The sequence below is a fragment of the Oryzias latipes genome (genome assembly GCF_053564925.1).
Source record: "Oryzias latipes strain Hd-rR chromosome 1 unlocalized genomic scaffold, Olatipes_Hd-rR_3.1 chr1_Y".
Lineage (NCBI taxonomy): Eukaryota > Metazoa > Chordata > Actinopteri > Beloniformes > Adrianichthyidae > Oryzias > Oryzias latipes.
In genome coordinates this window covers 5,307,225-5,329,421 of record NW_027616335.1, presented here as the reverse complement: position 1 = coordinate 5,329,421, position 22,197 = coordinate 5,307,225, and the positions used below count along the sequence as shown (strand labels likewise).

General features: G+C 41.8%; 1 long non-coding RNA gene across 1 annotated transcript; it reads left to right on the top strand.

Moving 5' to 3' along the window:
• The first annotated feature begins 8,172 nt into the window (after nucleotides 1-8,172).
• On the top strand, nucleotides 8,173-20,880 carry LOC144990377 (uncharacterized). The gene is made up of 3 exons (XR_013654365.1): nucleotides 8,173-8,443; nucleotides 20,426-20,513; nucleotides 20,659-20,880. It is a non-coding gene; the product is annotated as an uncharacterized LOC144990377 (long non-coding RNA).
• Nucleotides 20,881-22,197: the final 1,317 nt, after the last annotated feature.

Below are 22,197 nucleotides of genomic sequence, written 5' to 3'. Positions count from 1 at the left end.
GAGGGTTTTGATTGTATGTAACTGTATATAAGTGTTGTTTATCTTGTGATCTGTGTATGTTTGGATTTTCTTTTTGAGAACCTGGGGTCACGTTGACTTTGTGCTTGTGGTTTATGAGGGTCGGGTAGACAGGCACAGCAAAGGGTGACACATCTTCACGATGTGACATCAGCAGCTTTTCAGCTTCCTCTACCCTCAGGTTGTCCTGATATGCGTCATCTTTCTTGTCCTCTTGATCCACAGCATCTCCATCCTCTCTAAGCGGCTTCTCCAACTCCTCGACACCTCATGTCTGTTCTGGTTTCTCTTCCACAGGTCCTTTTTTTTTGTTGCAGATTCTGGGGCACCAGTTTCCTGGAAGGATCTTCTTTCCCTTCCCCTTCTTTGTTTCCTTTTTCTTATTCTTCTCATCTCTGATGGAACCAGCTGACCCAAGCAGCTGCATCGTCAGTTCTCTGTCTTCTTCATCATGATCTATCTTTTCTCAGGAATTTATGAGATAATTGAGTTGTGCCCTTCAGGTGCGATGACTCTCCTTTTGAACCCCCACAGGTGGTACTTTTCTTTGTTTGGGTGATTTCAGCATTTGTGTGGTCATACATTTTGTGGTGTTTTGTGAAATGCCTTTTCAGGTCTGTGGGGAGTTGGGCCATGTGTGATTATGTCTGTTGGGATTTCATGATTGTTTTGGATCTCTTAGGAGATCCAAACAGGGGTATTGTTGAGATGAACAGGGGTTCCGTGTGGTTTTCTATGATCTTTTCATTATGCATTACAGGGGTTCTATTAAGTTGTCTATGTTTTTGTTTTTATGCATTTAATGGATTCTATATATGCATGTATATTGTACTGCAGAAAATATGCTTGGTTCCTGCCCTCAGTAACAGATAATATGTGCCGAGGTCACCAGTAGGCCTGTTTGTGACTTTTGGTCTCTGTTTTCTTTCTGTACTGGAGTGTTTATGGAGCCACGACACCTGCCATGCAGACTAGACAAAAACACACCATTCTAATGACGTATTTTGTATGCTTTCGTCTTCGCTGACTGAATAATAAAAAAAGCCTTTTTGCCTTGAGAACAGAGAGAGCGGACAGCCACAGAGCCTAACAGGTCGTGTTTTTCCACCTCTCCCCTTTTGCAAAAGGTTTGAAAATTCATGCAAACTCTTGTGTGTCTTTTCGTTTCCCAACTGCACATTTCATTTTTGGACGTCCTGAACCACCCGAATCTGCGAGGCCGGATGGGAGGCCAACAGCACCTTCCCCAGCTTCAGGCTCAGACTGAACCTGTACAGCCAAACGCTGCACAGTTCATCTGCACATGTCCTGAGGAGCCTGGGGCTGATGCCATCTGGGCCCGACGCTTTCCTAGCCTTTGTTCTGCTGAGCTGCTTTCTCACCTGGGGTTTTGTGAGTGGCAGTGTGGGGGTTTGTGAGGGGAGGGGGCTGCTGTCGTCAGAGGTGTCAGGATGAGGCACAATAGGGGTAGGGGTCGTTGAATGCAGCAGTGGTGGAGACAGAGTGGGCAACTGGTCGAATCTATTGAAAAACAGATTCAGGTCGTTGACCCACGTCTGGTCCCCCTCAGCCTGAGTGCTGGGCTCATTGTATCCAGTGATAGTCCTCAGCCTTCGCCACACCCCGCTGACGTTGTTTTGCTGCAGCTTCTCCTCCAACTTCCTCTTGTAGCTCGTTCTTCCCTGTCTGATGTTGCGTCTCAGCTCCTTCTGAACAGCCCTCAGCTCCTCCTTGTTGCCTGATTTAAAGGCCCTCTTCTTCTCCTTCAGGAGAGCCTTTATCTCAGGAGTAATCCATGGTTTATTGTTGGAGAAGCAGCGTACTTTCCTGGTGGGTACGGTGTTCTCCACGCAGTTGAGTTAGAGAGTTAGAGCGCGCTTCAGGCCGTTTGTCTGCTCGCGCACACACGCACACTTTTAACCGAACAGGATTTGTAAAAATATATTTAATAATTAAGATGCACATTACACAAGAGGAATGCATGAAAAGATGAGGCTGGCGGAGGACATGAATCTCTGTAATAATATCAATACAAATAAGTGTTTTTTTCCTGCGGGACGGGAGACGATACAAAATCAATGCATCTCTATTACTGTGCGGCACTAAATTCTATGAGTTTTGCCGGTGCGGGCTGGAGTGGACATACATATTGCGGGTGCGGGCGGGAATGTAACGCATACGTTGCGGGAGCGGGCGGGATTGGTCAGAAATTCAGCGGGCGGGAGCGGGATGAAGAAAATAGTCCCGCGCAGGGCTCTACTCCGTCTCCCCCTCTGCTCACCAGCTGGAACCATCTTATGAGTTCTAACCACAATCCCTGGATAGTGCACTCCTGACTTTCATTCACTCAACCATAGCATACTTGAGCTCTGTACTGAGCTTAGCACAAAGTATTGTTTGTGTCACACTGTCTTCCATATATGCTGTATCTGGACCTGATCTGCTGTCTTCTGACCCAGACACTGGTTGCCTGCCTGGACCCTTGCCGCCACTATTTTGAACATACTGTCTCTCCTCGGATGAACTTATGCCTTTTATTGATTGGCTGCCTGATTCTAAAGTAATTTCACTTTGTGGACTTTTAGCAGAGCTAATGAACCTGCTGCATTTGGATCCAGCCGTCTGCCTGATCTTGTGACATTGGCGAAGTATTTAGTCACAAGAACAGGCAAGACGGCTGGATCCAAATGCAGCAGGTTTATTAGCTCAGCTAAAAGTCCACAAAGTTAAATTACAGTCAGGCAGGGGTCAATAACGGGCACATGTTCATCCGAGGAGAGACGGTATGTTAAAAAAAAGTGGCGACAAGGGTCCAGGCAGGCAACCTGGGCCAGATATAACACCAGATATAACACTCAGTAAGGAAACCAGTGTGGCACAAACAATGCTTCACACTAATCCCAGCTCAATGAGGTGTTTAAGTATGCTGCGGTAGATGGAGTGAATGAGAGTCAGGTGTGCAGCATCCAGAGAGAGAGAGAGAGAGAGAGAGAGAGAGAGAGACAGTAAAGCCAATTCTGTGTTTCCTTTATCCTAGTTTTTGATACAGCTGTTCTCTCTAATGTTTTTCTTGCCATAACTAAAAAAATATTCATTCTTTATTGTTTGGATGATCATTCCATGATAAACTGTGTAAAAAAACAACACACATGTTAAAGAGCTAAGTTATTTTTTTTGCTAGTTCATCTGGCTCCTTTTATTGTGGTCATTCAATTTAAAACTGTTCTAATGCCATAAAAGGTAAAACTTAGATGTTTTTAAATTCAAGATCTGTTCTTTTGTTTTAAGCCTCTCAAGCATATTAAACTGTAAAAAACAATGTCAAACTATTAAAACTAACAGGAAAAAGTTATCAGCAGATCCATAACAAAAGCATTCAATATGATTCTACTTTTTTTGTTAGGGAAAATACATAAAAGATAAAACAAATACCTGTAATTTAATTGTTCAGGTTTAAAAGCATTATAACATGTAAATAAAATCAAATATAAACATTTAGGCATTAAGGCTAACAATACATGTTTGGTCATAAAACGTGCAGAACTTCTGAACAATTCTGTAATGCGTTGCTTAAATTTTTCGCATCTAGCCATCAGAGATCACGGAGGATTCCTCAAGTGCAAGTACAATTTCAAAGATGGATGAACATCATTTGGAAATGCAACTCTGATTCAGCCATCAGAATGCTGCACAAGTCGTAAATGTCTGTGTCACATGGCACTGTTGGTCGAGATATGTAGTTTGCATGACACAGTTGTATGTCAGCGTCATCCACTGGGGAAATGCAGTAATCCATTGTCATCAGGGTTTTAAAGTGTGATCAATTCTCCTCGTAAAAATAGATAGAGGTCAATGGCCATGCATGCGTTAACAGGAACATTTAGACTGTTTTGTGCCATAATGTGGGTACAGAGGGTGAACACATCATCATCACAAGCAATGTCGCTGCGGTGGATACAGTCATCTTCACACCTGGCCAGATCTTCCTCTGACACTTGGCACAAATAGTCCTCAGTCTCATAAAGTTCAGGAATCAAGAACATTGCATCAGGACGCCCATGAGGAACATGTTCATTACTACGAATCACATGGCTGTTCCATGTTTCTTTAGTGGAGTCCAACTCATCCTGCAGAATTGACAAAAGAAAATCTAAATGCTGGATATCATTAATCAACAAGTCTTAAGTCTTAATTACTATAAGGACCTATTTGTTTACCTTTTTAATACAATGCAATTCAAATTTTTGAGATCTAACCCTATGTTGCTCCTTTCTGCTGTAGCTTTTTGCCACTTTCAGATTTAAATAGAAAGCAGTGTAGATATACAAGAATATGATTAAGTCAATTTTCCCCACTTACCTGTATCAGTCCAAAAAAGTACAACAACATGCGGTTCTTGTCCAAAAAGTCACCAACAAAATACCCTTCATCTTTTTTGTCTGTGAAAGTGGTCCAGCCAAAAGTCCACACACTCTTTGCAGAGAAAGCCCCACCAACTTTCTATTCTCTGATTAGTTGTGCTTCTTCCCCAAATAAAACTTCTTTCACCAGCATGAGCATCATCATTGTTGCGACGAAGATAACATTGCATATCTCATATGGAGGTGCTTTCTGTCCCCATATCGGTTCTCAGGATCCGAGCACATCCATCCAACTCCTTTATGGTCTCAAGGAAATTACCTCCAATAATTTTGGGGTCACTGCTGGTAAAGTATGCATTCAGCCATAGGATCCTCCTTGAAAATCCATCAATGGCTCCATTGATGCATATACCAAAGGGTTTAAGTTTGTCGTATGAGTCAACATGCCGTACAAAATGTGGCCCCTTGGCAAAATACGCTCGTCTATGCAGTCTTCTACTTCTTCGTGCTTCTGTGCCCTCGGGGTCGAGAGTTGAAAGAATCAGGCGTACATCCTCTTTCCTTGTGTGCAAACCATTTTCTTTGCACTTACTGTGCATCCATCTGTAGCCATGCAAAGCACCTGAACCTTGGAGCTGCTCTCTTATAAACCTAACAGTTTCCTCTAAACCAGGGGTCGGGAACCTATGGCTCGCGAGCCATATATGGCTCTTTTGATGGTCACATGTGGCTCGCAGACAAATCTTTAATTATGCTTTTTTTTTCATTAGACCAGTCCTTCTCAGGTGCGATGCGATGCCAAGGGGGCCGGGTGGTAGTAGGATGCTTGGAGAAAATAAATCTGCCCCACTATCAATTAACTATCATCTATTATTTCACAGAGTTTATAACAGCCTAAAACCTGCGATCCGCCGTCTCTTCAACTGCGCGTTCCCGTCTCTGAGAAAGAGCGCGAAGGTGCAGCGGGATGTGTGAGGACGAAAGGGGGGGGGGGGGGCACAGACAGCAACGTGAATCGCGCAGGGATTGTCAAAATTTAAAACACGCTGCCCGTCAGATACTGCAGCGTGGGAGTATATGTTTGGCTCCACGTCTGCATGTGAGCAGTCTTTCTCACATCTATAGAACATTCAGACCAACCTAAGATCAAGTTTAAAGTCTCAACGCCTGCATGAAGCAGAAACTCACCACGTGTCAACCAGACTAGACCATGATCAGCAAAACCATGCAGCACCAGAATTTGTAATAATGGTAAGAAATACTCATCATTTATTAGCAACAGCATAACAATGTTATTAAGAAAGAATCCACAGACTTATTGTACTTTAAAAGTGTTGAAATTACATCAAATGCACACATTCACTTGTATATTTAGTTTTAAACATATTGTTTAGTTGAGTTAAACTGGTGGCTGTTGGGCCGCGTTAAAAGTTCCGGAGTTCATTGAATGCACCAAGCAGAGATCTGATTGGCCCTCAGTTCTGTCACTCAGCCTGTGTTTAAGGAGTTTGGACCAATGGGGTTCAGCCATGGGCCAAATAAGGTATATGGGAGGGCTGTGGCGGCAGTGAAGAAATGTAAAGTTGGGAGAAGCGCTCTCGTCCCGCCGGGGTGGGGGGGAATTCAGGAGTTGCTGAATTAATTGTACGGCGTTTGTTGCGCTCTACAGTAACCAGAATAAAGAACCCTAAATGAGGTTATGTCTCAGTGTGGGAAAGAGACAATTCATCATTGTATGGCTCTTGCGAAATTACATTTAAAAATATGTGGCGTTTATGGCTCTCTCGGCCAAAAAGGTTCCCGACCCCTGCTCTAAACTGTCAAAGTGGATTCGGCGAAACAGTCCATTATTTTTCAGAACTCATTTTAAGGTTCTCAAGCTGAGAATGGTTTGATGTTATCTACGAAGGATGTCCTTATAGGCAAGGCCTAATTTAAAGTAAAAATTTATTAGGTCCAGTTTATCCATAGTTGAATGGCAGTTCAAGGGTAAAGCACTGAAAAATCAGGGTCACATCTTCCGTCTTTTCAAAAAGAAATCGCCTAGAAAAGGAAAATAACAGAGGTAGGATTAGCAGTAGTGTTCAAAACATCCTAATTAAAGAAACATTTACATAAAAATTTAAAACAACTTTTCTATTTCAATATGTGTGTTGTGCAACAAAAATACAACTAAAGGATTAGTTGTACATTACTAATTGTACAGAAATTTGGTTCCTAATAACATTTCATGTTATTAAGTGATAAAGACTTGGCACTGCAATGAGTTTACATTTGACAATGAATCCACTTCACTTACCTAGCAGGTACCGGTCATGTATGCCAAAACTGTTGGGCTGCAATAGCTCTTCAGGGCAATGAGTTATATTGGCTTGGGAGGCCTGCCACTAATGATGACGTTGAACTATTTGATTGGCTGTACTTTGGTCTGATGACATATACAATAGTGATTGGTCTGGATAAAACAAAAACGGGTGAACTGATGTAAACAAACCAAGCTCCGACACTCCGAGATGATCTTCTAAACTGACTTTTTTTTAATTGTTGTGATCATTACTAAGTGCATATTTGCTTATAATTTTTTTTTAAGTCCATGCGCCCAGTGTTTACTTGGCCGAACTGAAAAGGGAGCAGTGTCTGGATTAGGTTAATACATATGTGCTAACAACATTAGCTGTGCTAATAACAGATTTAGCCGTGGATCAACTTAAACTGGAATAACCATCAGCCTTGATTTTGTCTGGATCCGACGGGTAACACAAATTCACAGGATTGTGTGCACAGTTTGTCAGGACTGTTCTCCCAAAATTCGCCTCCGCCTGTCCCAAAGCTCGTCCTCTGTCTGACAATACAAATCTCCCGGAAGACACGGTTCTTCTGAGTCTGGGCGGCAGCCCGCTCACGCAGAACAGGGAAACGGATTGCGGTCCGAAGTCTCCTCTGTTGCACACACTGTACCAAAGCATCCTCACATGCATGCAAACAGGAAGCTAAGAGTCCATCTGCTCTGCTCATAGGCATAGCTCATAATGCTTAATGCAAATATTAACAGCAGTAATGTTGCTTTCCTTGTCTTCCAGAATCTTTTTGATGAAATTGTCAGTAATATTTCGTGTTTTCAGAAAGTTTACAAGGTCCATATACTCAACTTCAGCCATTCTCAAGACAACTGTCCCTACTTGGTGCACAAGAGCAAGCAGGTCAACCATCTGATATCTTCTGATACTAACTGGTGCACACCAGTTAGTTTTTTTTTTTTTAAAAACATTTTTTTTTACTTCAAGTTTTTTTTTTTCATCAATGGCCTGGCCCTTTAGAGGCTCCGTAATTTTGTGTCGTGTAAAAGTTTTTTAAACATTTCTTCAAAATTCACCTAATGGAGTCCTAAACTGTTCATAATTAAATACATAAATATGACCTTTTGCAAATACACAATAAACTAATTAATCTCTCATAAATATATAAATAGATCATGAAATTGTAAAAACCTGCACACAGATTTTAAATTAGCCATTATATTATTAAATATATTTCATTTTTCTTTAAAAACCTGTTCATTATTTTAAAACAGCATTTTAAAAATATTAACTTTAATCATGTTGAACATTAATATAAAGCTATGGGTTTTTACAGTTACAGAACCTTGGATTTCAAAATCAATATTTTCCAAAGTAGCTTTGTTTATAATTCACATTGCTCATTGCCAGAATGAGTTTTTTTATTTCATGAAGAGCTGTCAATCAGTGAAAGTGGGTGGGGTCTAAACACATATTGGCTGATCCCTTACTGAAAAAAGGCGAAAAGTTGATTGTAGAATTGATGCAATAGTATTATGTAAGGCTGACACAATTCCTTTATGTTTTGTATCTAACGTAATAGTATTTTGTTAAATCTACATAATTCACTGAGAAAAACACTAACAGGTTTTCAATGTGTGGATTGCACTCAATTGTTTCATGTAACACCAACATTATACTGTACAGTCAATCCCACAATTTTCCCGCTTTTGGCGCTAAGAATTGTGGGAAGAAGACAGGCAGAAAGCGGCAAAGCAGCAACAAGTGGTAAGTACCAATTTCTTTACGTAATGTTATTTTAGATGTGTTGAGAAAAATAATATAATTTAAAAACCAATATATTTGCGGCTTAAGTGTAATTAAAAAGCGTAATATTTTTTTTATCAGGACAAAAAAACATTTGGCCGTCCTCCTGTGGTGGCTAATGAGGGTTGCCCGGCGGTGCGCTCCATTTTCTGAAATCGTTGCCCCCTTCACAGGGGCTTGGCCGTTTCACCGCGATAGTCGGTAACGAAGTTTCAGCGCCGGTGTTGTGCGTTTTATAGGCAGGACCGCTCACACAGAGAGACTGTCAAAGGGGTAACAGAGAGGTAAAAGAGAGTCGCGCGCGCCAGCGGTTAGTCATAGCCCATATTTCGGATTTGAGCTGCGGTCTCGGCGGAAAGAATGAACATCTGTGACTGCGCATGCCACGGAAGTGCACGCGCCCGGTCTTTCTCGTGAATCTCAGCTGGAGACAAGCAGATGGGCCGTAAACGCGCACGCTGCCACCGTGTGCGCGCTTGCCTATACCAACCGTTGGGCGCCGCTGAGCGCGTATATTCACGGGGCGTCTCGGCTTGAAACGCCACGCACGCTGTGACTGATTGTCACATCTGCTTTGGAAGACCAGCAGAACTGACGTCCTGGCTTTGCCTTTTTTTAACTCGACAGAGTGAACAAGTTAAAAAAAAAAAGAATCAAATGTTCAACTATTAATGATTTAACTATGTTACTGAGGCAACCACAAACAGGTGATTCATGCAGCCAATGAGAGAAGAGCTTGCCACACACGTGACTGCTCACTGTTAAAAACACTTCTGATGAGGCGGGTATTTGTGGCATTTTAAAAGGCAGCCAGTTCCACATTATTTCATAGGGGATTTTTAAGTAAAAATTACAACAATTAAATAATAAATCAAGATGTATGCATATTTTAGTTTTATGGCTGATGTTATTCCAGTTGTTGAAATTATGCAGGTAATGCATGCGGCCAATATATGCACATTACTGCATTGCCCGCATATAATTTAGGGTTTCGGATTAACTCAGTTTCACATGTAGGTAACTTAGATCAGTGTTTTTCAACCAGTGTGCCGCGGCACACTAGTGTGCCGTGGGAGATGGTCAAGTGTGCCATGGGAAACTGCCCTCATTAAATGAAAAATTAAACATTTCCCATCTCCAGGATTTCAGCTCTCTGTTCATCCAAACAGGCCCTGATAAAACACTGAGGAGTTAGGAATATAAAAGATCGTAAAATACGTTTTCTTTGCGTTTATTTTATTTTATTAAAGACATTTTGATAAGAATGACGTACCGCGATTCAGCTGCAACTCCGGCTGTATTTTGGAAAAGTCCCGCCCCTTTAACTGTCTCCACCAATCATTCTTGGGGAGCTTAATCACATGTCATCAGTCTGACCAATCAGAAGTGGTTAAAGTCTTCACTTCCTTGTCCCGATTTAGCTTGTAAAGTCGCTCAGTTCTAACAAAAATACCAGCTAAAGCTCGTCTTTATCGGTGCAGCTTTCCACAGAATCCGATGTCAGACCGTGGAACAAGTGAACAAAACAAGGAAGCTCAGAGACGCGATCTCCGCCGGCCGTTTAATGCACTACATCTCCCATGATGCATTGGGTTGTGAGAGTGACAGCGCTCAAGGAGATCTGTTGTTAAACGTCTTGAAATCAACGAACACACATCAAACTGTTTTTACATCTTCTAACTTAACTTTTATTGCATCTTTTAGAAAAAAACAGCTGCAGTTTCAAGCTTTTTCTGCAAAAATTATCTAAAAAATGCATGTGAGATTGTGGAGGGGCTGTAGATCAATACAGACTATGAGTTTCTCCGTTTTTTTTTGTGTTTTTTTTTAGATTTTTGGATCCTGGTGTGCCGCGGGATTTTTTTTAAGGTTAAAGTGTGCCGTGGCTCAGAAAAGGTTGAAAAACACTGACTTAGATCACCTTGAATTAGGAAAATAATGCGTACACACACTTTATACAGTACAAAATAAGATCAAGATAGGTTATTAAATATGATTTACATAATTCACTAAAATCCTCAGACATATCATTGTTCACATTCGTTAGCGCATCTGTGCTCTCTAAAACATCTCCACCATCACTGAAAGAGGGCTGACAACATGTTTCCCTATACATACTGAAGTTTTCAGATGAGCATGCATTTCGCTTTCTGGACAAGTAAATGATGACTTTACTTTAAACACATGTCTAGTACAACCAGTTTCACAAGATAACAAGGGCCTACAGGGCTCCAGACTAACTTTTTTCACTAGGAGCACAGTGGCCCCTAACTGAAAATTTTAGGGGCACAACCAGAAAATTTAGGGGCGCATACCGTAAATCAACATGCTATCCAAATCTACTAATTTCACGAGAAAGGGGTGGGAGCAAGGGGCAAACTTACCCAGACACAGCTGGAAACTGAACTGACTGAAAGCTGCCCTACACACTACAAAACAATGCATTATGGGACATGTGTCCTGATGGTTTTTGTAGTTGAGTGATTAATTAAAATAATTTAAAATACCAATTCATTAAAAAAGGCTACATGCATTACAAAACATTAAAATAAGCATAAAATAAATATATAATAACACAGATCACACTAAGAGGAATATTAAAACTAAATTGAATGTTAAGGACAACTCCAACTTCCTGTTGTCCTTCAGTCTTGCTGCAGCTTCGCCTTCATCTCACAGCCCCCCCCCCCCCCCCCCAACCCCGGCCTGGGTGGTGGCTGAGATGAACGTCTATCGTTGCATTTTCCCCACGTATTTTCAGTGTGTCTAAAACTAATGTTGTTTTTGCCTGCAAGTGTTCAAAGTTCAAGCCCCGTTAGCTGTCACGCACGTGTGTGGGGGACATTTATTCTCCTCAACTGACCCGACTCCCGCGGGACGGGAGCGGTGTACTGCCGTAACAGCCGTGCATAAACCGTTTGATGCGCCGCCGTAACCGTGACCGAAACACTAAACCTTCCTCCGGTTCTGTGAGACCCAGAGAAAAGTTCAGCACGGACTGCATGTATTTAGAAAATTACGAGCGAATAGATACCAGGGCTCCAGACTAACTTTTTTCACTAGGAGCACAGTGGCCCCTAACTGACAACTTTAGGAGCACAACCAGAAAATTTAGGGGCGCATACTGTAAATCAACATGCTAACCAAATCTACTGATTTCCACTGTATTACGAATAAATACTTTAATAATAGAAGCAAAAATTACAATGTGCTGTTTCAAACAATGCTTAAATGTATGTAAATATTAGGGGATGGAAATTCATGTTGGCGACACAAAATAGGTGCAGCCAAGATGCACAATAATTTGATATCACCCAGATGGACGCAACGCTGCACAGATCACCTGGTGTGAGACATATATTGTTGTTTTTGCTCTAACATCACCTGTCAATCAAAACAAAAATATCACCAGAAAGGGGCGGAAGCAAGACCCCAGCCTGAGCGAATGCAGCTGGAAATTTAGTACTGAACTGACTGAAAGCTGACCTACAGACTACAAAACAATGCATGATGCGTCCTGATGGGTTTTTTGTAGTTCACTGATCAATTAAAATAATTAAAATACCAACTGATTAAAAAAAGGCTACATCCATTACAAAACCTTAAAATAATTATAAAAGATGTGATATCACAGATCCTACTGAGGGGGAGAGGCATATTAAAACTAAATTGAATGTTAAGGACAACTCCTAATTCCTGTTCTTCAGTCTCGCTGCAGCTTCACCTTCATGCCCCCCCCCCCCCCCCCCCCCCCCCCAGGGCGCTGGATCATCTCAAACACGTCTATCGCTGCATTTTCCCCACGTGTTTTAAGTGCGTCTAAGACTAAATCGTGTTGTCGCTCACACGTGTTTAATGTTAGAGCCCCGTTAGCTGTCACGCATGTAGGTGTGGGACATTTATGCTCAGCCCATCTCCCGCGGGAGCGGTGTGCTGCCGTAACAGCCCTGCATGATGAGTACCGCGGTTTGCTTCGCGAGTTTGAGACCCCTGCTGTAGTTCTGTCACAGGTACACTAGCTGCAGGTCGGAAGAACGAATCAATAGTTCGCTTGCTCATAGCTCAGACGCACATATCAGGTTGTGATGATATTTTTCCTCAGTTTCCTTCCCACAGATGTTTACGCGCTCGATTATCTCTAGGCCCCTCCCCCTCCACGCATTTTAGCCACTTGCAATGACTTTCCCTATTCTTCTCACACGCATTGGCCGCCTCAGGCATCACTCAATGACACGCGAGTGTGCGCTCGCGTGTGCTCCAGTCTCATGAGTATTCGCGCGAGTGTGTGTGTCTGTCTGCGTGCGTGTGCGCTCGCGTCTCATTGATGATTTCATTGCTCATTTCATTGATCGATGACGTGCCCCTTCCACATTTAATGTATAAAAAATACGGATGGTGGGGGAGGCAAATTTACTGGTCGCACATATGCGACTGGATGTAAAATTCAGTCGCACACTCTCAAATTTTGGTCGCAAAATGCGACCAATTGGTCGCAGTCTGGAGCCCTGGATACGTTCTAGAAAGGAAAGTAAGGAACTCCTTCATGTGGTCCGGGGAGGGAGGGGGCTGTCAGGTGTCCTGCTGCTTTCAAGCCCTGTCATTGTCCCGCCCCCAAGAGTCATTTACCCCACTGTGATTGGTTGGTCATCTCCGTGCACCACAATGAAAAAGTGTCATTCATTAAAACTGGCGGGCTGCAGTAACATTAAATTTTCATATTACGGCGGGGGCCGCAAAATATCATCTTGGGGGCCATAAATAGCCCGCGGGTTGCGAGTTTGAGACCCCTGCTGTACACTCTGGCACTGGTACACTAGCCGCAGGCCAGAAGAACGAAGCAATAGTTCGCTTGCTCATAGCTCAGACGCACATATCAGGTTGTGACTATATTTGTCTCCGTTTCCTTCCCACAGATGTTTACCCGCGCGCGGATATCTCTAGGCCCCGCCCCCTCCACATATTTTAGCCACTTACAGTGACTTATTCTTCTCACACGCAGTGGCCGCCTCACAGACAGGCATCACGCGAGAGTGTGTGCTCGGGTTTCATGAGTATGTGCGCGAGTGTGTGTGTGTGTGTGCGTGTGCGCTCGCGTCTCAGATTATTTCATTGATCATTGACCTGCCCCTTCCACATTTAATGTATAAAAAAATACGGAGGGTGGGGGAGGCAAATTTATTGGTCGCATCCAGTCGCACACTCTCAAATTTTGGTCGCAAAATGCGACCAATTGGTCGCAGTCTGGAGCCCTGGCCTAACTTCTGCTATATGATCCTTTAAATGTCTTTAAAAGGTCTTTTACAGAGTAAAAATACACACACATAGTAAAACTGCACATTTTGAAGTTTGCAATACAGTAAACCCTTGTTTTTCGCAGGGGTTATGTTCCAAAAAGAACCCGTGATAGGCTATACCCGTGAAGTAGAAACCTTTTTTTTAACAATTATTATTCAATTAAATTCTTTATTATACATTGAAAAGAAAGAACAAACCATTTTACAGGCTCAAGCATTTGTTTCACCAATAAAAGTACTTTAGAAACGTTTTTTTCAACAAATAACTTCTGTACTGTACTGTCAAATAATAATTTTTAATCATCGATGTGAACAGAAGGCTTCAAATAGTGGAGATTAGCCTCGTCCACCGTGACCCGAAGAATTGGATTAAACAGGAGAAAATGTAAAATGATAATGAAAAAAATACAGTATGTACAGTAAGTACAGTGGGACAAATAGTGACTCAGGTGTATTTCACTGCTCTTCAGACTGGGTCGCTGCATCCTGACTACGCTCTGCAGTGTTTTCTTTTTTAGAAGCCCGCGGTGCAGCTGTGTTTGATCGGGAGAAGAACATAGTGATTGGCCTGTCCACATACACACTGAAATGTTCTCAACACACCTGCTAGCTCAGGGGTGGCTAACCCTGGTCCTCAAGAGCCTCAACCCTGCCTGTTTTCCAGCTCTCCTTAACCAGCTTGCTGTTGATTGGCTGCCTCAAGTGATTTCACATCCTGATTGACTGAACACACCTGATTTTGGTTATCATTATCGAGCAGTCTAGGGAGAACTGGAAAACAGACAGGGTTGAGGCTCTTGAGGACCAGGGTTAGCCACCCCTGTGTTAGCTGCAAAAATGTCCACATGTCAACATGTACACAAAACAGACAGTGTTCACGCACGCATACCTATGCCTTTAAACCAACTAGTGTGAAATCTTACATTCATTCAATCATGCAAACTATTAGTGCAAAGGTGAGCTAACACCTGTGCTCAGGTGAGTGTTTATGTTCTTCTAAAATGGATGGTTGAATGTGAAAAGAAGGAGGAGGAGCGCCCAGCCACCCCCAAACCCAGACCCCCGCCGCAGCAGCAGCGGCAGCCGGAACCCCCCAACGCCACACGGTAGCAGGCAGGGGACAACCGCCCCCCGGCGACCAAATCATCTGTTTTTTGGAACTGGTATGGGTTTGCCTTGATATTCATGGAAATCTAACAGCTTGCGTTCATGTTTGGTGTTACGGAGTGAAGGAGGACAGTAACACCCCCCCCCCAACACAAAATCCTCCGGCAGGCGGCCATGTCACGCACTTAGGAACGCACGCAGCTTGTAATGGAAATGAATACAATAGAAATTAATAATTACAAAGCAGTAAATTTGTCGTATTTCCTTGCGAGACGGAAACTTCTGTTGTACAATAAGGATGTGTGCTTCTGAAAGCACGCATCGCAGTAAAAGGCTCTCACGCATGCTTGCGTGGCACGCACTCAGTCCTCTTACACATGCACGCGCCCTGACACCCATACACACACACACACACACCCTGACACACACACATACTCATTCTACAACGCCTATACACTCAAAAAATAAGTTGTCCAATGAACATAAAAAATATTTAAAGGATTTCCATGTAATAAAATAGCTTTCATTGAACAATAAGCAGTTTTGTTAGTGTAACTCAATATGTTCATGTTCAGTGAATGAAATTTATTTGAGCAAACATAACTTATTTAGCTATATTAAATCTAATGTAATAAAATCTTACTAGAACAACATCATTTGTTCATGTTAATGGCACTATTGTAAGTTTCATCAAGTTTACACAATTGAAATAAATCTGTTTAACAAAATTGCTAATTGTTCAGACAACACAATTAAATCACGTGGAAATCCTTTCAATATTATATTTATGTTCAACTACAGAGAAAATATTGTGTTAAATGAGCCATGTGTCATTGAAAGACACAGCAGTCAAATAAAGGTGAAGACAAGAATGAGCTTTAAAACATTTATTTTTCCAAAACTGTGCCACAGTTGAATGCAAAGGCCACAACAACAAAAGTCAAAAAGACTGAAGGAGCATCTAAAATTTTGATGCTCCTTAGATGCTCCTGTGTGAATGACACCTTTTCAGTGTCCGCGGAACTGACAACCAACCAATCACAGTGGGGTAAATTACTCTTGGGGGCTGGAAATTTACCGGGCTTGAAAGCAGGAAAACATTTAAGGAAAGAAACCTGACAGCCCCCTCCCCGGACCACATGAAGGAGATCTTTACTTTCCTTTTTAGGACGTATTTATTTGCTCGGAATTTTCTAAATCCATGCAGCGGATGCTGAACTTGTTTCTGGGTCGCATGGACCCGGAGGAGGGTTAAGGTTATGGTTACAGTTAGGCACGCGGCGGCGTTCAACCCCCAAACGGGTCTCTCCGCTCCCGCAGGAGAGTCGGGAAGCTGCGCAGAAAAATGTCCCACACGTACATGCGTGACACCTAACGGGGCTCTAAAATTAAACACGTGCGAGAAAACAACACGATTTAGTCTTAGACACACTGAAAATACATGTGAGAATGCAACGATGGACGTGTTTGAGATGAACCAGCGCAGCACGCGTGTGTGTGTGTGTGGGGGGGGGGGTGAAAGGTGAATCTGCAGTGAGACTGAAGGAAGACAGGAAGTTGGAGTTGTCCTTAAAATTCAATTTAGTTTTAATATGCCTGTCCCCCTCAGTATGATCTGTGTTATTATGTCTTTTATATTGATTTGAATGTTTTGTAATGTATGTAGGCATTTTTTAATCAATATGTATTTTAAATGATTTTAATTGATCACTCAACTACAAAAACCGTCAGGACACATTTCCCACAATGCTTTATTTTGTAGTCAATTGGCGCCTTGCAGTCAGTACAGTATTACATTTCCAGCTGCGTTCGCTCAGGTTGGTGCCTTGCTGCTCCCGCCCCTTTCTCCTGATATTTTTGTGATGATTGACAGGTGATGTTGGAGCAAAAGCAGAAACATACGTCACACTCAAGGTGATCTGTTGCCGCGTTTCGTCCACCTGGGTGATCTCAAACACCCAGCAGATATAGAAGAATAAATAAACAGAAATGTATTACTGATTTATTTACTTATTGTTTTTTTTATTTACGTATTTTATTTGAATGAGAGTTAATAATAATAAGAAAACAGTTAATTATAGAGTGTAGTTAACAGTAGAGCACATGTTCCATACAATTTTATTGGCTCTCAGACACTCACTAGTTGCGTGTGTGCGTTGAAGTTGCTGGACCCCACCTTAAGTGGCCCCCAGGGAAATTGAGTTTGAGACCCCTAATCTAAATGATAATAAACAAAATCAAATCATTTTCTTACATTTCAAAACACTTATATGGCCGTAAGGAAAATGTGCAAAAAAAAATAAAAATAGTTTTATCATTATAGCTTATGCTGTGTTTAGAAAACTCAGTATGACAAAAAATAAATATTTGAAAAAGGGAACACTTTTTTACATCTGCCCATCATATTTGAGGTGCTAATACTGAACAATTCCTTCTGTGATTTAACAGGATAGTGCTGTTTTGAGTACTTGTACTTTGTTGGATAACTTGTTGCCATCCAAACCCATTATAATCTTCTGCAGAACCTCAGAAGTGTATTTCAAATCTGATGGGTAGCTCAGGTTTAGGGCATACACAATAACAAACAGCAGTATTACTGCAAGACTTACACATTTTAAGTCATTTGTGACTTTCACTCCTTCCAAAATAATCCCAACATTCTCAAGGTCATCACTGGGTCTGCACCAGTGTGTCGGATGGCAAAGATCCCTAGGACTGAGGCCAGAACCTCTTCTGTGTTTTCATCCCTCTGTAAAACAAAGGGAAAAGAAGAGTAGATTCCATAAACATGTAAATAAGTAAAAAAGAAAAACTGTAGTATAACTAGTTTCTTCAAAAGTAAACTTTTTTTGTATAAATATACAAAAAAAGTGTATTTATAATATACTTAATTATAAGGATAAATATAAGTATATTGGTGCAAATAATTGGTGCCCGTGTTTTCATAACAGACAAACGCATAATGGTTACAGAGAAAACAAACAAGAAAATGTCTTCCTTCCATTTTCTGGTGCTCCATGAACACATCTTAAGTCTTCCTCTGGGCCTCATTCCTGGTAGCTCCAACTTCAGCATCCTTTTACCAAAATCATCACTGTTCCTTCTCTCAACGTCACAAAACCATCTCAATCCGCATATATCTTCAGAATATCTATCCTTTAAGGGTGGATATTAGCTGTCTGCAGATAAAATATGTGAAGAACAAGAAGGTAGCCCATGTGAAATTTTAATAGACCGTCTGCACAAAATGTAAAGAATCCTGGCCTGCCTGGTCAGTTCACAAGCACAAATGTTCATGCAAATAGATTTTTACGAGCATGCTGCAGGTGTCAGGCCATAATGAACAGTAAAGCGGCAAAAAAGAAACAGGCATGTCGATCTGATTTTTCTTTTTCAAACCCCCCCCCCCCGTGATGCAGCATAGTGAACAGCCCCCACCTTAATATGAAAGTTTAATGTTAGTGTGGCCTGCAACACTCCAGACTATCTTTTCACTAGGAGCACAGTGGCCCCTAACTGAAAATTTTAGGGGCACAACCAGAAAATTTAGGGGCGCATACCGTAAATCAACATGCTAACCAAATCTACTAATTTCCACTGTATTACTAATAAATACTTTAATAATGAATGCAGAAATTAAAATGTGCTTGTTCAAATTCAGTGTCAAATTTTATTCTGCACTTTTGAAGATGCAACAACAAGGTAAACTGACAGCAGCATCACTGTCATGACAGTACAAATAGTAAAGAAAACAGATGGAAATTTATCTTGGTGACACCAAATAGGTGCAGCCAAGATGCACAATAAGCGTGTTTGAGATCACCCAGGTGAACTCAACGCTGCACCACAGATCACCTGGTGTGTGACATATATATATTTTTTTGCGCCAATATCAACTGTCAATCATCACAAAAATATCGCAAGAAAGGGGTGGGAGCAAGGGGCAAACCTACCCGGACACAGCTGGAAACTAAACTGACTGAAAGATGCCCTACAGACTACAAAACAATGCATTATGGGACATGTGTCCTGTTGGTTTTTGTAGTTGAGTGATTAATTAAAATACCAATAGGCTCCGTGCACGAAAGTAAGGAGTTCTACTTCCGCTGCCTTGAGTGTGAGGCCGACCATTTCCGGCTTGCAACTTCTATAGCAGCGACACGGCAGATTTTGATTGCGAAAGATGGTATATTTCACCCGTTTTCTACAAACAAGGTCTCCCGAAAATCGACGTGAACGACATCTACGGGATTGTCGACCAGTGCGTGGTTACGGGCAAAATATCGTGTCGAAAATACCGAAAAGGAAATGTGTCCCGTTGTAAACAAACCTTTGCTGTCACATTTATGCAGCAGCTCGGTAATATACGAGGCGATCTTCCAAACGTGCTTTTATTAATTTTATGAATATTATGAAGTGCCTGTTCGCTCTCATTTTATATTTAATCATTGTGGTCAGTGCTTTATTTGTGGAAGAAGAACAGAACTGAAGAACAACCCAGTGTTAGGAGACGCTAACAACATCAGCCTTTATTTGTCGGGGCACAATTAGAAGCACAATTCCATGTGTCGTGATTTTTTGAACAGTTTCTAAGGACTGAGCGCCATTTCTGCTCTGAAAAGCTCACACACTGCCCCGTGACGGCTGTGTAACTTACACAGCTTACACTGTAAGCTGGCCGCTCGAGCTCTGCTCTGTCCTCGCGAGTCCGGTAGCCGCTAACCCAGAGCGGCGGCTCGGCTCGCAGTCCGAATTCTCACACATAACAAAACGCACACGTAACAAAGCACCCTCCCCTCAAACACATTAATAAATCCAGCTGCTCTGCTCATTCAGAGAGGTTCACTCGGTCCACTGGCTCCGGAGCCCGAACGCAGAGCTCGGATGCCGGGTCCAGACGTCAGTGAGCACGCCTCATTTCTATTGGGCACACACGGAAATTCGCCCCAGTGCACTGCGTTCACAACGCTTTAAAAGAAAGTTTTCTTAAGTTGCTGCCCAGAGGTATACATATATAGTCGTATATAAATGTATATATTAGTGATGGTCCGGCAATACCGACGTGTCGGCTCACATACCGAACTCTTAAAGTGAAACCGTGTTGGTGCACTTTTGCTTAAGGAAAAGTCACGTGACTAGGGCTGCACGATATGAGGAAAACTCGCGATATGCGATATTGGTAATTAATATTGCGATAACGATATAAATTGCGGTATATAAACAAATAGCAAAAAAAAAAACAACCTAATTTCCATTTCACTGCAACGGTTTAAAAATTATACTCCAAATGACCCTTGTCGACGTAGGAGGCAAACATCAAACATAAAAGGGCTCATCTGATTGATCAAAAACATAAACGGGTCCTTCTGATTTGTTAAATGCATAAAGGGATTTATTTTATTTGTTCAATATTTCAAGCTGCCATGAGTTTGTTTTAGCACATTTAAGGTAATCATTTATTGCGATTTTTGCCGTCTTTTGCGGTATGCATATTGCACAGCTTGATGTCGCGATAACGATAAATTTGCGGTATATTGTGCAGGCCTACACGTGACCAATACAACCGCTGTGTCAGAGGAAGGAGGAGCATCTCCCAGCAGTGTTGCCAGATTCTGCGATTTTCCGCACAGGTGGGTGGTTATGATTTTGAAATTGTGGAGAATTTTTACTTTGGAACAAGTTTTGCAGGTTTTAGTTAGTTTTATTATGAGTCTTATTCTAAAAAAATATTTTACCTTGAGAAATTAAAAAAAAAGTCACATTTTTATCACTTAGGTGCTAAATCAGTCCAGCAGCAAGTTCAACAGAGTTGGGGAAAAAAACAAGTTTTCATGTCCAAGATGCGCACCCAGCTTCCAGCTTTTGAATGATCCTCGCAATAGGCGCCCCTGTTTGCCCCGGCCACCTGTGTTTGATGTTTAATTTTTCTTATTTCTATTTTTCTACAACATATAATCAGAGCAACATACCCTGTACTCTCTCACCAGCCTCTCTTGATCTTGGTTCATGTCAACACAAAGCCCCTTGAGGATGCATTCAGGTCTTACATCTGTGTCGTCAGTCTAAGCCTGCAAGTTAAATAAAAAATTAGAGATGAAAAACGGCTATTAATATATTCAAAATATTAAATAGGCTTTAAGAACATTTTAGGCTGAAAATATTAGCAGATTTTTACTTATTTTTTAAAGAACTAGCAGGCATGGACACATCGCTGATGCTCGTTGATTGTATCATTGCGTGATGTGCCACTATTTGGCCTTATTCCCACGTTTTAGGTTTTTTTTGTTGTTGCAATAATTGGCCATATATGTTCGGTTGCTGAATATTTGGTGCATCCCTATCTGTTAGTACACAGAAAGCTCCATCTTGCTGTTAGTACAGCTTTATCTGATTTGTTAAGAAAATAAACAATAGTTTGGCAATGGATTTAAAAAATGTTTTTCACATTTTTAATTATCTTTTACCTGGGTCATGGATACCAAGACTCTTCTCAGCCTCTGTCGCTGTAAACCACCTTTCTTGGCATACACCTTCAAGAGACGAGGAGACAGAGCATCCAATTCCATGAAGAACTTTGAGTGCAGCTGGACTGTTGTGATTCTTTGGAACTCTGCATTCAACTGTGAAAAAAATCCAAACACAAAGAAAACACAGTAGCAAACATTTCCCAATTGATGAGCTCCACAGTCTTTCCCAAAAAAAGTGTTATTCCTTCACAACTTAATTTGCTTACCTAACGCACGCCGAGGAGTGCTGGCCACCTTGTTTTGAAATCAGAAATCAGAGGTGCCTCTACGACAACCTCCTGCCTTCTACGTAAAAAGGATTTCTCCATCATTGATGACACATTGACGTCATTGTTTCGCTGACTTTCCAATTTGCAAATCTTACAGAATAGGAAGAGGAACTTAATTATTTTTCACAATTCTAAAACAGCGGCTAGCCGCGCATGTATGCGCTCCACCACTCACACATGCTGCCCCCCCCCCCTTCCTGCAGCTCAGACACACTATACACTATCATACACTAACAAGTGCTCACTCCCCCCTCCCTTCTTACATCGCATGGTTTCAGACACACCAGTTTTGGCACGCAGGCGCGCGCGCACACACACACATACACACTAAGACTTTTAAATGCGCCTTATGGTCGTGAAAATACCGCACGTCTGAACAATCTTTTTGTCTGAAAAAACTTTAAAGACGACAACGCTGAAAGAAGTCCGGCAACACGAATAAAAAAATCCTTGTAGGCTAGGATTTTGAAAATATGAATTTACCGCAACAGGTGATTCAAACACACTGAGCCTGTCCA